This window comes from Octopus bimaculoides, chromosome 1 (genome assembly GCF_046866305.1).
Source record: "Octopus bimaculoides isolate indiv1 chromosome 1, ASM4686630v1, whole genome shotgun sequence".
Lineage (NCBI taxonomy): Eukaryota > Metazoa > Mollusca > Cephalopoda > Octopoda > Octopodidae > Octopus > Octopus bimaculoides.
Window position 1 is genome coordinate 69,249,772 of NC_142928.1, and position 15,711 is coordinate 69,265,482.

A 15,711-nucleotide genomic window follows, 5' to 3' on the forward strand; every position below is an offset into this window, starting at 1 on the left:
ACTAGTCTGTTCACATAAACGTTGTGCATGGCATTTGATGTCAAAACTTGATTGTGTAGATAGAGGTGAAAACATTTCTATTGCCGGTCGGGATTCACGCTATCTACAGTAATATTTCCCCTGACGAAGCGAACGGGTCCCTTAAGTGGTCGCTAATGAAAATAGTAATAGGGAATTAACCAATTATTTTCAAGTTGTGGATTCTATTGTTATAGTTTTTAACGCGAGGAGAAATAATATGAGTGATATAATGTCTTTATAGCAGTTTTGGCTGCTATTTTTAACATGTAAGCGTTTTTAACCCTCTTAGTTAAACTTGTGACTTGCTCATAATTATAAACTTTCTTCTTATTTATATATGTCTATATTCATATATATACATATATATATATATATATATATATATATATATATATATATATATACATATATATATATATATATATATATATATATATATATATATATATATATATGCATATAATATATATATATATATATATATATATATATATATATATATTATATATATATATATATATATATATATATATATATATATATATATATATATATATATATATATATATATATATATATATATATATATATATATATATATATATATATATATATATATATATATATATATATATATATATATATATATATATATATATATATATATATATATATATATATATATATATATATATATATATATATATATATATATATATATATATATATATATATATATATATATATATATATATATATATATATATATATATATATATATATATATATATATATATATATATATATATATATATATATATATATATATATATATATATATATATATATATATATATATATATATATATATATATATATATATATATATATATATATCTATATATATATATATATATATATATATATATATATATATATATATATATATATATATATATATATATATATATATATATACATATATACTCAAGGCAGCAAGGCCGCAGTGAAATGACTGAAAGAAGTAGAAGAATAATAGAGTATTCGCTTCATATCATAAGAATAATTTTCTTTTAAATTTTTTGTAAACGCGGTCTTGCTGGCCTTGTGGCAAAATTTGAAACCAATATAAAAAGCTCATGAACAAGTATAATTCTGTATTTATTTGATATTGTACATTGGATAATCAGAAATATTGGTTTAGTCTCATCAGCACCTTTACACTTTTATTAACTTATTTATTAATTTATTAAGTTTTCCAAAAGCGTGGAATTATAGTTCGTATATGAGTGTGGAAAAAGCATATATTTAGAAGTCAATTGGTCACAGACCCAGAATACACAATAAAGTAGGGGGATTTATTAAATCGGGGGTGTCAGCTTTTAGAACCTGTATGATCTTTTAGCCAAAGCACTGAAGTGTAGAACATTGAAATTACCTTATTGTCATTGAATAACCATGCAGCTAATTATTCATTGTCCCTTAACCTCAACTAAACTAATATCACAAGCTTAAGAATGTTTTGGAAACCATTGGTATCCAAGGAGAAAAATGTATATTTATATTTGTACATATATGTCTATGTATATATATGTGTGTGTGTGCGTGTGTGTGTGTGTGTGTGCATGTGTGTGTGTGTTTGTGTGTGTATGTGTGTATGCGCGCGTGTGTGTGTGTGCGAGTGTGTGCGCGTATGTACGTGTGTGAAGATCCAACAAATGACACGTGTAATTTTGCAAGCGGAGAAGAATTCGAATTTCACCAAGCGAAATCATTCGCACGTTGTGTGTAATCATAATGCATATTCTGCATGAATACTCTGTCATTTACCACTCCTACACGCCGTTTATTGATTCTGTGTATACATAACATTCTTTTACTCATTGCCTACTATGGGCTATGATTTTGCAACACTTATTTTAACTCTCACCTTGTCTCTCATTTACTCTTTTCCCTTCCCTGTACGATGTTAATCGTGACTAGCAACAATAAACAAGTAGTTAATGAAAAGTAAGGTCTGCTATTATTAAATAGAAATTTTTTTCGTGCAAGCTGCCATCGGTTTCTTATCAGAAGTGGAGTCTGCTCAAGTTTTAAAATTCCCAACATAACATACTGCAATGCTCCGTGGTAGAAAAGCAAATGAGATACACAAGATACACACAGAACAGTATTTTAGATATCACGGTCAAAATATTGATACTATGCTGATAACATTGTGAAGACAAGATATAAATCCAAGGGATGAGCTACATTACAGAGATTCTCTCACAAGATGTTAAGTTGTATAAATATTTCACAAGCATTGACCATTTATCCATAAATTCTCCATCTTTGCATCAACAATGATAATCTTTATAATGTTGGTGGTTCTAGTTCTGCAAAACCTTCTTCGTGGCTTTAAAAATAATAGTTCCTAATCCATGACACAGAAAAATGGTACGGAGAAAAAAATTATCAGAAAATGAAGACAAAACAGACAGCCAACATAAGAAAGAAATAGAAAGTAACATCTAAAAAACTGGATGAAATATGTGAACAAAGAAATATCTAGAAAATGATTTGTAATTCGCATGAAGGCAATCGATTCGACCATTATGTATCAGACCTCACATACGCATATATTTTCCTAGGATTTGTCAATTTCTTTGATATTACAAGGAATGATTGGACATCTGCATTGTTTTAGTTGTTGTTTTGTATTCTATTCTTAACTTTTTAATGTTATTTTGAAGATTCGGTTTGTAATGCTGCAAAGTATAGACAAGAATTAAGTCGGGCATACTTATGCGTGTGTCCCTACTTCTCTCTCTCTATCTCTCTCTCTCTCTCTCTCTCTCTCTATTCTCCTATATATATATATATATATATATATATATATATATATATATATATATATATATATATATATACACATGCACACACACACACATACGCACACACACACACACACACACAGACACACATCTATATATAAATGCAAATAATCAGAAATGGAGAAAAACTCAGATTAACAAACATCGATTGGACCACATTTATAGCTTATTTTTCTATACAACGCATGGCATAACAAAAATTTTACGTAACATATCTTACGGCCGTTTCCAATCGGTTGCCAAAATGCTGTCTATAAATAAATGAGAGGTTAAAGCCTTTTTTTTATCTTCATAGGGCATTCGAATTATGCCAACGCAGCTTCACCAGAGTAAAAAAAAGAAACTAGAGTATAGAATATAAACAAAGGAAGAATGAAGGGTAAAAAATGTATTCCTGGACAAAACGTTTAGAAGCCCAATATGTTAAGTATACATACATACATACATACGTACGTACGTACGTACAACGTATATGCACATGTGAGCGTATGGGTGTGTTTGGGATAAATGTTTCAGTAGAGGTTGCAGGAGTGAGAGATTGTCTTAAATACGCTATTAGATCGCTGACAGTATTATTGTCTTAATTCTTATAAGTTATTTACTGTTTATGTACTTAGGCAATGTAGATGTATCATAAGCGAAGTCGTACATTATATATATATATATATTCACACACACACAAACGCATACTCAGTAGCAACATACACACAACGCTCAAGTACACACATACGCACCACACGGATAAACCCAACACACACGGACACACATAGAACCTCTGATAAATACAACACACACACACATACATATGCACTCTCATACACATACGGTTGCTCACACACACCACAAGGACAAAACAAACAGCAGAAACATACTCAGACAGAGAAACACACACTCACGTACTCACACATAACATCCCCAGCAACACAAAAAAAAACACAAAAACATACACACGCACACACACACAGACGCACACACACAGACGCACACGTAAATATCCACCCTCACGCATACATAGGGTTGCTCACACACACGCGCCTCAAGGACAATTCAAACAACACATACATAGTCAGACAGAGACACAGACACACACACACACTCTCGAACACACACACTCACGTACTAACACATAACATCCCCACCAACACAAAAAACACACAAACATACACGCGCACACACACATTTGCATGCATACATATGCACTCTCGCACATACATATGGTTGCTCACACACACACCCCAAGGACAATTAAAACAACACACACATACTCAGACAGAGTCGCACACACACGAGCACGCGCGCGAACAAATACACGCACAAACAACTTTAAAATTGCATTTTTAAACTTTCTTACACACACACACACACATATATATATGTATAGGTGTGCGTATATGCATGCGTGCATAAAGTTCTGTGTGCGTGTGTGTGTGTGTGTGTGTATGTATGTGTGTGTATGTATGTGTGTATGTGTGTGTGTGTTACGGCATGCCTCTTAGGCAGTCGTTTGGAATTTAATGCGATGGACATCAATATCGCAGCATATCTATCATTATTTATTTACTTTTTTACATTTTGGTAGGACCTGAACATTTTATAAATTTTACGAATGTATTGCATATTTTACGAATGTATTGCATATTGTGCGTCTATAGATCCCTAATTCTATGATATGTCGCAATAAGAATTCTCAAAGAAACATCTGTAGATATACCATAAAATCCATACGTTCACTTCAAAATTTGTTTTAAATAAGAAAAAATAAATACATTTGATTTAGGGGATACTAAACGCCGGCAAACCTCACGTCATCGATGCATTCTTTCCAATCATTTTTTCTGTTCATTTTTGTGTCATACCGTCTCAGTATCAAATGTAGCATTCACTTTGATTTGCCTCGTTCTATTCAATAGATCGACATTAGAACTCGCTCTATCTCTGTCTGTCCTAAAGACAGATAGAACACAGACAGACAGACAAACAGGCAGACATACAGACATACAGACATATATATGAATAGATAGATAGCCCTGACAGATAGATACACAGACAGACAGACATACATACAGACAGACAGACAAATAGATACATAGATAGATAGATAGATAGATAGATAGATAGATAGATAGACAGGCAGGCAGGCACACAGATAGATAGATAGATTGATAAATAGGTAGATAGATATTAGTCTGTTGATTTCACAAGGAATATTTACGGTGGCTAGGCGCACGTCGATATTATGTCAACTGATAATAGTGTCAAAGCAGATATATTGGCATAAAATCTAAAAAATGATGAGATGTGACATTCAATGAGAACACATCGATGATGTGACATAGGAAATGTCGTTGAGATTACACGGAAATTCAGTAACTTTCGTCAGGAATAATGGAAAATATATGGAAAGCATACTTAGCAATTTTCAATACGTAAACAGTGTCATCGAACTACGCATGTACATTAGGTATCACAGTGGACTCACCTGCAAAGAGAAAACGAAAAATAAAATAAAAACCGTAATAAAAGCACTTGAATGTATAGTAAAATCTAAACATATATTTGGGTCTATGTAGCAATATATGAATGTATAATTACATGTATACTGATACACACACACATGCATATATATGCGTATTTATATATATATATATATATATATATATATATATATATATATATATATATATATATATATATATATGTATATATATAAGCATATTTATGCGTGTCACTAAAGTGACACACGGTATAGAGTTGTACCAGCATTGCTGGAAATAACACCAAATCTGTCTCAATAGCAACCGGAGAACTATCTTCATCTGACAAAGGAGACAAGCCACCTACGATCGCAGTTATTGCCATATCAGCGGTGATATGGAATTTTAATGAAGACCATCTTAATCCTCATCAATAACTCTTACCGCTCCTAGGGTTCAGTTCAACTAACCTCGCCCACTTATAAGAAAAACCGTTGAAGTGACGCACTGATTGCAAAAAACATGCCAGTCCTGCATGAGCAGACTGGTGATGTAAAATTTTCTAAACATGATGCCCCATTCCTCTGACATGGCCTAGAATGACTATATCCAAATAGTAGTGTTTAATTTACATGATCCTATCAAAACAAGAAGATGGAATTTAATTCCAATCTTGTGTTTCCTTCCAAGATATAGATTATTAATACTGGGGTATAGCTTTCAAATTGTAAACTAAGATAAAAATTAAATTGAGACTTAATTCAATCTTACGTATTTTCTTTGGTTTAATCTTTCATTTTAGAATAATGCGATGTGGTTTAAATTTTCAAGATGAATATTATGAAAGCTATGACACAGGGAGCATTCGGCATACGCACACATACACACCCAAAACAAAAACAAGCACACACGCGCGCGCGCGCATATATATATATATATATAATGCATATATATATATACATATATTCATAAAGCGCACACAGACATGATTTTATGTATGTATGCACGCATGCATTTGTGTGTTCGTGTACAAAATAAGATAGAATAATAGATAGTTCAACTACACGAAACAAAATTTACCACAAAATATGCAATTTTTTTATTAAACCAATATACTCATCTTTTATCCTATGCTTCTTTTTTGCATTTTCTTGGGGCCCTCATGTAGCCCCACTTTGACAGATTAAATCGCATAACTAGACCCCCTTTAGTGCGTGTGTTCACGTTACATTTTTATGTGCGTCTGTATGAATATTATGAAGTTGAGTGTAGAGCGAAAAGAAAACAATTCTATAAATTCACATCGTATATTATATCATTACAAACAGAGGTGGGAAATTATATTATGCCAAAGAAAATTTAAGTTTTAGAAAAAAAACTCAAACAATTTGAAGCAATGCATTCTGGTTTTGAAAACAATTTCCACCCAAATTTTTAAAATGAAGTTTAGGCTGTAAATGGAGACCTCTAAGCAGCTGATAATTGCAGAAATCGATATTTCCGAGAATTCTTTATTTTAACAACAAAATTTCAACACATAGCAGAAAAAGCCATGGGCTTTAATTAACGCAGTTTCTTTATCAAAGGGTAAATAAAATAAAATTAATGAATTTAGACTATTGAAAACTATTGCATATTCAAATATGACCCACGCCCAATTCAAATACGTTAATTTGAGTGGGTATGCAGATGCAATTATCTAAGTGCAGTTCTATATATGCTTGTAGTGGAGTGTTTGCATGTCTGCTTTGCAATATTCTAAAGGTGTTGCATCAATATTATGACAACTAGGTTCATGTGAGACATGCAGAGTACATATATAATTCGTAGGTTCATGTGAGACATGCAGAGTACATATATAATTCGTAGTTATATATGGTAGAGTCTCACATAGAAATTCAGCGGGCTGTCATAACAAACGTGTACGTAAGATGTTATGACTTTGGATCTTCAATAATAAGGAAGTTCTTCTGCTTGAGGAAGTTCTACGTTCAGAGTTTCTAGAATTATGGCTAGATAATAAACCATAAAGATGTCAGCTTAAAATTTAAACAACGCAGTAATCTCAATTAAGTCAAATGTTGTCGTTTATATCACTTAGTAATTTATCCCACAAATTTAGTAAATTCAAAGATAAATGGTGTTGAATATACATACATTCGGTCATTGACATGTTCGTACTTTATATGCATATATAGACACTCACGTATCAGCATATACATGTATCAAACATTCACATACAGAAACTTGCAAACACATACGTGTATTTATATCCGTACTATATGTATGCATGCTATGCATGCCACTATGTAGAGCCGAACATACGTTTGTTTACGTGCGTATGTATACCTTAAATTCTCTCTTTCAACCCTTTATCTTTCAGACTCCATATTTCTCCATAATTCATTACATACACTGAAATCTTATCCATATATACTTATTCATGGAAACATATATAATTCGGAAATATTTATCGCATTCTATATATCTTTGAGCTGATACATAGGTGTTCTATCAAAGTTCGAAAATATATAGACACAAATCATTTTTATTATAACTGAATTACGAGGCGGTATTCGTAACCTTCGTAAAGTTTCCCTTGTGGGTGGGACTACCGCTTTATTATACTACTACATCTCTCGCAATTTGAATACTGCATAAAATACGGGCACGGAAAAACATTCCAAACATAAATTTCAGAAATAGCCTGCGTGCAGTGGTTACTGTCGTCGCACATGCTTAGATACAGTATGGGCGATAACTGGAAAGTAAGAGTGACTCGGAGATATCAAAGAGTGCTTCTGTGTACGAAGGATAGCCCTTTCCCAGATGTATGATATGTATTTATTCTGAGTTTTTCATTAAACGTTGTATCGATGGAATATGTCGAAATACTTAAGAACGATCTGAAACGTAAGACCATTCTTGTAATTCTTTCCTGTGATGTTAAAGATATAAGTTCACCGGTAAAAAATTGTCGGCCGTAATGAATTATAACCATTGATGTGATCGCAAGAGTTCTATATACCTGGCATTTCTCTAAGAGATAAAGACGTGCGATAACCATTTTTTTTGTCGTAGGAGATGTATTAGTGAGAAAATTAGATGGAAGTGATAGTAATAATTTATATGAAGATGTTATTAAATGAGCCGTTTGAAGAGGCTTCAGATATCTCTGTTTATGAAGTCAGTCGATATCTGGATTGATGCTGCTAAGTTTTGTTGAGATAGCTTAGAATTTGTACTTTAGAGGGGATGCGGGGGTTTTAGCATTTGCGTAGTAATTAGCAGGCCTTTTATCTATGTGAGGGATAGGCTAACTTCGAAAATGAAAATATGGGAAATATTAAATTTGATAAAGTGTGGAGAGAAGACACTGTCTTGTTAAATGGGTCTATCATAGTTCGATATTTCAAAAATCATAAACAATCATATTACTTTACGCTCTCTTAAACGGTGTTAGATATAATTATTGTTGATCGCAAATGGAAACTAAAACAAGTTCAAAGAAAACAGTAATTTACCAAAAGAAATAGAGGGTTGACAACATAAACTCTGTTTCAATTGGATGCATCATCTTATCTTTTGTGTTAGACCAATATCACACTAAATTAAAATTAAAATATAGCAATCCAAAGTCTCAACATATTAGTTATGCTGTTGAATTAGCTAGGAGCTTTAGAATATATTGGTTCGACGCATAAAAAACCGTAACATAAAAGAAACAACTAATTATACGGCTTCAGATACAAAAAATAAGATATTTGTTGACACTATATATCGCTATATATTTAGCCTTTTTTACAAAATTGGTTATGAGCTGTTATTTCTGGAATCAGAGTAGATTAAAATCACGCATGAAAAGGGTGCATTGAAAGTGTGTTGCGACTTCTTAAGGGGAACTATTTATTAAATTCAAATAAGTACCAAACACTAATCTCCTTGCAAATAACATCCTTCTAGTCATTTATTTAGGGCCCCACGGATGCAACTATTCTCTCTGATATATGTAGATCAATGCATACATGAATACATTAAATACATATAAAAATACATTCATGGAAACAGGCATACATATATACAAGCAAACATATTCAATTACTGGAAATAATGCACACCTCATTGCTTTAGACTGCTTTTTTCTTTATTTCTCATTAATCTATTTTGCTCAATCTCTACATTTCATAGTAAAATAGAAAGTTAATTCTTGTGTCTTCATTTCCTATCTCGAATATTCTCACTCAGTATATGAGTGTGCGTGCGTGTACGTGAGTATGCGCATGTGTGAGCGTACATATATATATATATATATATATATATATATATATATATATATATATATATATATATATATATATATATATATATATATATATATATATATATATATATGCGTACATATATGCGTACATATATGTATACACACACACACACACACACACACACACACAAACACGTATGCTTGTATTGACGGATAGATGGATGGATTGTTGTATAGAGAGAGGCCAAATATACAGGACAGCAGCTACGTAAAATATATACGATGATGTAAAGGAATGGAAACAAGATTAGAATTTGGATTATTATACGATAGTTGCTTCATAATAAATATAAACATGATATTTTGTAGACTCAGACATATATATTTCTTACAACATATGACACAGTAGCAGCTATCATCCATCAGAAGTCCTTGATTATTTTATTTTTTTCTATTTGAAAAGGTGAAATTTTACTCGAAATATTATAGCAGCATTTAACTAGCTATTTACATCATCTTTTCTAATTCTTTTAGTTATTCGCATCATCTTCCATTGGTTGTTTAAATCTTACCCAGCATTGCTCAAAGGTATTCTCCATCATTTGACCCCTTTCTATATAATAAAATACTTTAAGAGATGTACGTATGTCTATACCTTAACCACCCACAATTACTAATGGATGAAGAAGCTGTCGATAAGGTTAGTTTAAACGCCTTCAGAAATAGTGTTCTTTCGAACATAAGCCAGTGATCTCATTCGCTTCTATTTAAAATGTCCTCGTATTTTCTCCGCAAATTTCGCATCAAGTACGTAACTTACACCATAAAGTTTCTTTTAAACTTAATGCCAAATACCGTAAATACTGAACTATCTTGATTCAAAAATAAGCACTACTACAGAAGCTTTCGCTTTTACTGATGGTATGGAAACCGCTTTGAATTTGAAAACTCGAGACAAATGTGTAACTGTGACAAACACTAGTCTTGCTCTAAAACACTCACCTCGTTAAAATGCTTTTAAACATACAATGAAACACTTCGCCTCACAACTGGAGGCCGTTATCTAACGACCATCACGTGAAACGGACGTAACTCGCATACACTGAACTCGATATACGTAACCACAAACCGAAATGCTTCCAAACGCAATGGACCGCTGAAACATAATGCTAGAAGTAGAAATTAATTTCTGCCGTGCAGACAATCCGGTGTTATCACACGAGACGCAGCTGGCAGTAAGTATATATTTCTATAAACGTTTAGATGATTTTCTTCCATTTGCAAAAACGAAACTTTTCCCTAAGTATCATAGGTTCATTAACGACTCATACAATGTAAAACAATAGGTACTTTCCGTTTGCTTCTGTACATTTATGTAACCTAAAATGCATTGCTGAAATCTTTATCTTCATTGCTTTAAATATTTATAAATCCATTTATTTCGTAGCACTTGTTACTATATATGTAAGCACCAACACCTAAATGTATGTGTGTGTGTGTGTGTGTGTGTGTGTGTGTGTGTTTGTGGGAGAGAAAAAGAGAGAGAGAGAGAGAGAGAGAGAGAGAGAGAGAGAGAGAGAGAGAGAGAGAGAGAGAGAGAGAGAGAGTATAAGTATAATTGTGTGCTCATGTACATTTATAGGTATAGACATCCCTATAACCTGTATAAGTAATAAAATTATTCCTGAAAGCACTATCTCAGCACAAATTATTCTATTCGACTATTGTTCTCTGGAAATATAATTGTCTTTAGTCGTTAGTCAATACCATACGCATGTGCCTCAGTATATTTTTACAGCAGTTTAGTCCAGATATTACTTCACATTATTTGCCATGATAGTTATTTAATTTTGTTCTTTCATACTACCTTAATTTTTGTGCGGCGCAATCACTGTCTTCCACCTTTAACAGATTTATGTAATAAATATATTTGATTGACAATATTTTCTACGCAACCATTTCAGTTTCTCATTTAGCTACAATAATACTTATAAGACTGGGGAAACGTCTAGGAAATCATCTTTTGTTACAATCTCGTAGGTATAATTTGTACAACAATTTTGGTTCCAAAACTGAAATTGTTCTGATATATTTCTATAGAAGAGAATGCAAAATGTTATTTTATACCAATGATTTGTAATTCATAAACACTGAGACATACCATGATGTTAACGAATCTCGTCTGAAAACTGAGTAAATCAAACATGAGTTACATTATCATATGAAGTCTCCCAGAATGGCCAAACGCATAGAAGGTGTCGACTACTAGTACTGAGACTTTTTTTTATGGTGACCCATGTATGATTTCCACGGTAGTACAAAATGCGAATCCTCTTCAAATGATGATCTTCCTTCTCTCGCTTTATTTCTCTCTTTCCCTTTGTCTCCTTCTCTTTCTATCTTTAACTTTCTCTCTTTCTCACTTTCTCTCTTTCTCACTTTCTCTCTTTCTTTCTCTCCATCTCACTCTTTTACTCAAGAACGTATTCCTGTTACCATACTCCGTCAATGTGGCACAAACATGGCAACGAGCAAAAAATGCCAAAAATTATAGATGTGACGTGAGAGTACGCACTCATATATGAACTTCTTTCTTATAGATAAATGAATACACGTGTACGTATGTGTATATGCGTGTGCCTGTATATGTGATAGACTGTGTTCATTTTCATATAATTTTATTTGCAAATTGAAAATTTAGAAAATGTTTTCCTTCCTTTCAACACTAAACGGAATGGGAATTATCTATTTCCATATCGTTGAATTTCAAATTGCTAATAAATAATTCTGTATATACTAATATTACTGTATTATAAGCGTGTTTAGTTTATACACTATCAAACACTTAGAATTGGTCCTCCCCTGAACATTAAAAAAAAAATTACAGTTGTCCGATATTTTGTCATATTATATTTATAGAAAAACCACAGGAGAGTTTAAAATATACAGCAATAAATTAAAGAAATCATTTGCTCTTATGTTGTTTTTCATTGAAATTCATAGAATTTCAAATGATGTCTTTTTTATTTATTTATTACGTTTAATTTGCCAGTATAGTTTGTCCTGATATTTTATTATTTACTTTCTTTTCTTTATTCCCGTACTTTGTAATAGAATTAATTTGTAGAGGAGCACCTTAAAGTGAAGTATTAGTTTTATATAACGAATATATTTTATAATGCTTCACCAAATATCTTTTAGTCAATTTACTGAGAGATTTATTCAGTCATACAAATACATCCTCGTGAAAATCAGGATGAACATTGATATGAATCAACATTAATAAGATGACAATAGAAATAACTGAAGTATGTTAATAAACAACAATAGAGGATATATTGACCAAATTTACGCTTGCGCAGTTATTGAAATAGTGCCACATAAGAACTGATATGTAATGTGATGTTTTACTTGAAATATGTTAGGTACTTCAGTTAACTGATTTGTAACCACAGGTCAAATCTACAACTTCTATTAAATATCATATGTAAACCAGGCCCTATGTTAACGGACCCACACATTTTCAATATGTTCTCTTGAAAAACTACATCTCTTGAGAGCCTCTACGTAAATTCCAGGAAAGACTGTTTTTCTTCCTGTCCGCATTTTCAGAAATACGTCCTGGCGGAATATTAAAATAGGCCACCCGACAGATCGTAAACCATTAACATGTTATTCACGACTTTTTGATGTTTGATTATAATAACCTTAGTTACTTATACTGTTTTTCTCTATTTGTCTTATTTCTTATGAGCGTTTCTTGTTCAAACGTCATCTTCTGTGGGCTTTGTTGTAACATTATATTTACCCTGTTAGCGGATTTATCCTCTTAGTGCTATTCTACTTACTGCATACATAGACACAAAAGCACACACGTCTGTTTATGTAATATCCTATTAAAAACCACTTTTTGGAAGATACATGTATACTTTTTCTAAAAGAATGAGCGCATTTCAGAGCAAATTCGTTTCCGTGATCTAGAAACCTGTATTTAGATGTAAAGCTATGGCACATTCCTTCAAAGTATAAATTACAATTTAAGTTCCCAACATTATATAGTGAAGCCCTACTATGTTATATTTGGTGTTCATATCCTTTGCAAACACGATCAACCCATTTAAACTTGTGGTTACGCAATCCAGGCTGAAAGTCCGTAGATCACGACCTTATGTAATAACTGAAAATATTATAGGCTGTCACTGTACATTTAGAAATTATATTCCTTTCTCTGGAAGCTGTTTAAAGTCCAATGAAGCCGAGATTTACTTATTGAGAGTAGTTGCTTGTAATTGTTTATTTTAAGCAATTTTATATGCTGCTATTCATTTGATCTGGTTAGCCAGAACGTGAATCATATCAGAGAGCTAAAGAGTTATTGGCTCGGATTCCAACTCCCAATTCCTTTGGGATATTCTGTGACGACACCTTGTGTGCTGCCTTGATCAATAGCAGCCTATCGTCCGGCAGCCATCTTCGAATCCTGTATCTCGCCATTCGGTCATCTAAAGTCTGAAGGAGACGGGGTTCTGTTAGAGGTCTTCGAATCTTCAAGACGCACGGAACCAAACATTGCTGGCTTCTGTATGTATATATACACACACGCGCGCACCCGCACGCACACACACACACACACATACACACACACACACACACGAGCGCGCGCGCACGCACACACATGTTATAGTATATACATATATGTGTGCACATGCTTCGGCTGTAAAAACGTGCTTAGTATATTTTACGTACATTATGTTGGGCTGAAGTACATTAAACGTTATATATATCATGAAATTCAGTCTCTCAGCCGCCATCTCCAGTTTTTGTTTTTCCTATTCTGTCATCATTGATTGTATATACATATATGTGCTTGTGTGTGTGTGTGTATGTGTGTGTGTGTGTGTGTGTGTGTGTGTGTGTGTGTGTGTGTGTGTGTTAATTATAATATTCTATATATCTTCCTGCAAACATGATATAAAATCGACATGAGACTCACTTTTACATTGGAAAATTAGATAAGAATCGTTAGAATTATGTCGTTGATAATATTTTTCAGCAAAATCCATCTTGGTAGATTTCCCAAACTGCTGTGTTTCTCTATAATATAGTTTATATAATCATTGTGTAATATTTCTAGGACATGTAATGTTTTAGAGAAGAGAAAACAAAATTTAATATAAGGTCGATTCTAAATTATACAGGTTCTGTAAGTTTTGAAACTAACTTCCATTATGAAGATTTGCCTTCCTCTACTTATGTTTGGAAGAATAATTAGATATTTTTTATAACATATTATCATTGTATCCATTATATGAAATGTCGACCAGAATGAAGCTTTCCACCACGCCATTGGATGTGCATGTATTCGTGTGTGTGCGTGCGTGTGTGTGCGTTCGTGTGCGTGTGTGTTTAAGTGCGTGTGTGATTTTGATTTTTGTGTATGAAACGGACTGTCACACCTGCATACATCCATTCATCCATCCATCTATCCATGCATACATGCATACATACATACATACATGCATACATACATACATATGCAGATAGATAGATTTCAATGAAAATATGAAGGATAGAGGATTTATGTAGCAGTCTGGTAAGTCATATGAATACGTAAATAGACTGAGAGTAATATGCTGCCTTGTTTACCATTCTGTCTGTGCATTCACATATACCTTTATATGTTGCCAGAAACATATCTACGAAGTCATATGACATATCTTTTTTTGTCATTTTGTGTTACCTATACGTCTATTAGAAGGCACAAGAAATAACCATAAGGACAAAAAATATAAATAAAAAAACCTTTGCATTAAATATTCAAGGGTTACTGAAAAGAAAAGAGATATATAAATCATGAAAGTGATAAAATGATAAAAGAACGAATTAGCGATAAATATATTTGCGTGTATTAGTATATCTATGATTCTAAATGTGTAGCCGTATATGAAAGCGTAAGGATCTTCCCACCGAAACAACTCCATGTGATGTTTGCCTTCTGTAAACTATTATTCTGCTCGGTCTCATTAAATAATGTCAGTTTCAATATGAAAAACAATTAACACAATTTCATTAGAGTTAG

The 15,711-nt window shown here is 32.4% G+C and overlaps 1 protein-coding gene across 3 annotated transcripts in view; it reads right to left on the minus strand.

The window, feature by feature from the left end:
* The window catches only part of LOC106873299 (neuronal acetylcholine receptor subunit alpha-10), a 1,766,016-nt gene that overhangs the window by 1,388,850 nt on the left and 361,455 nt on the right, over positions 1–15,711 (minus strand). The window contains exon 1 of one of the 3 annotated variants that reach the window (XM_089352074.1): positions 5,307–5,376. The exons of the other annotated variants lie outside the window; for them this stretch is intronic. The gene's annotated coding sequence lies outside the window, so the exon portion shown is untranslated. Of the gene's footprint in view, positions 1–5,306; positions 5,377–15,711 lie in introns of those variants that run through there. 3 annotated transcript variants of the gene reach the window in all.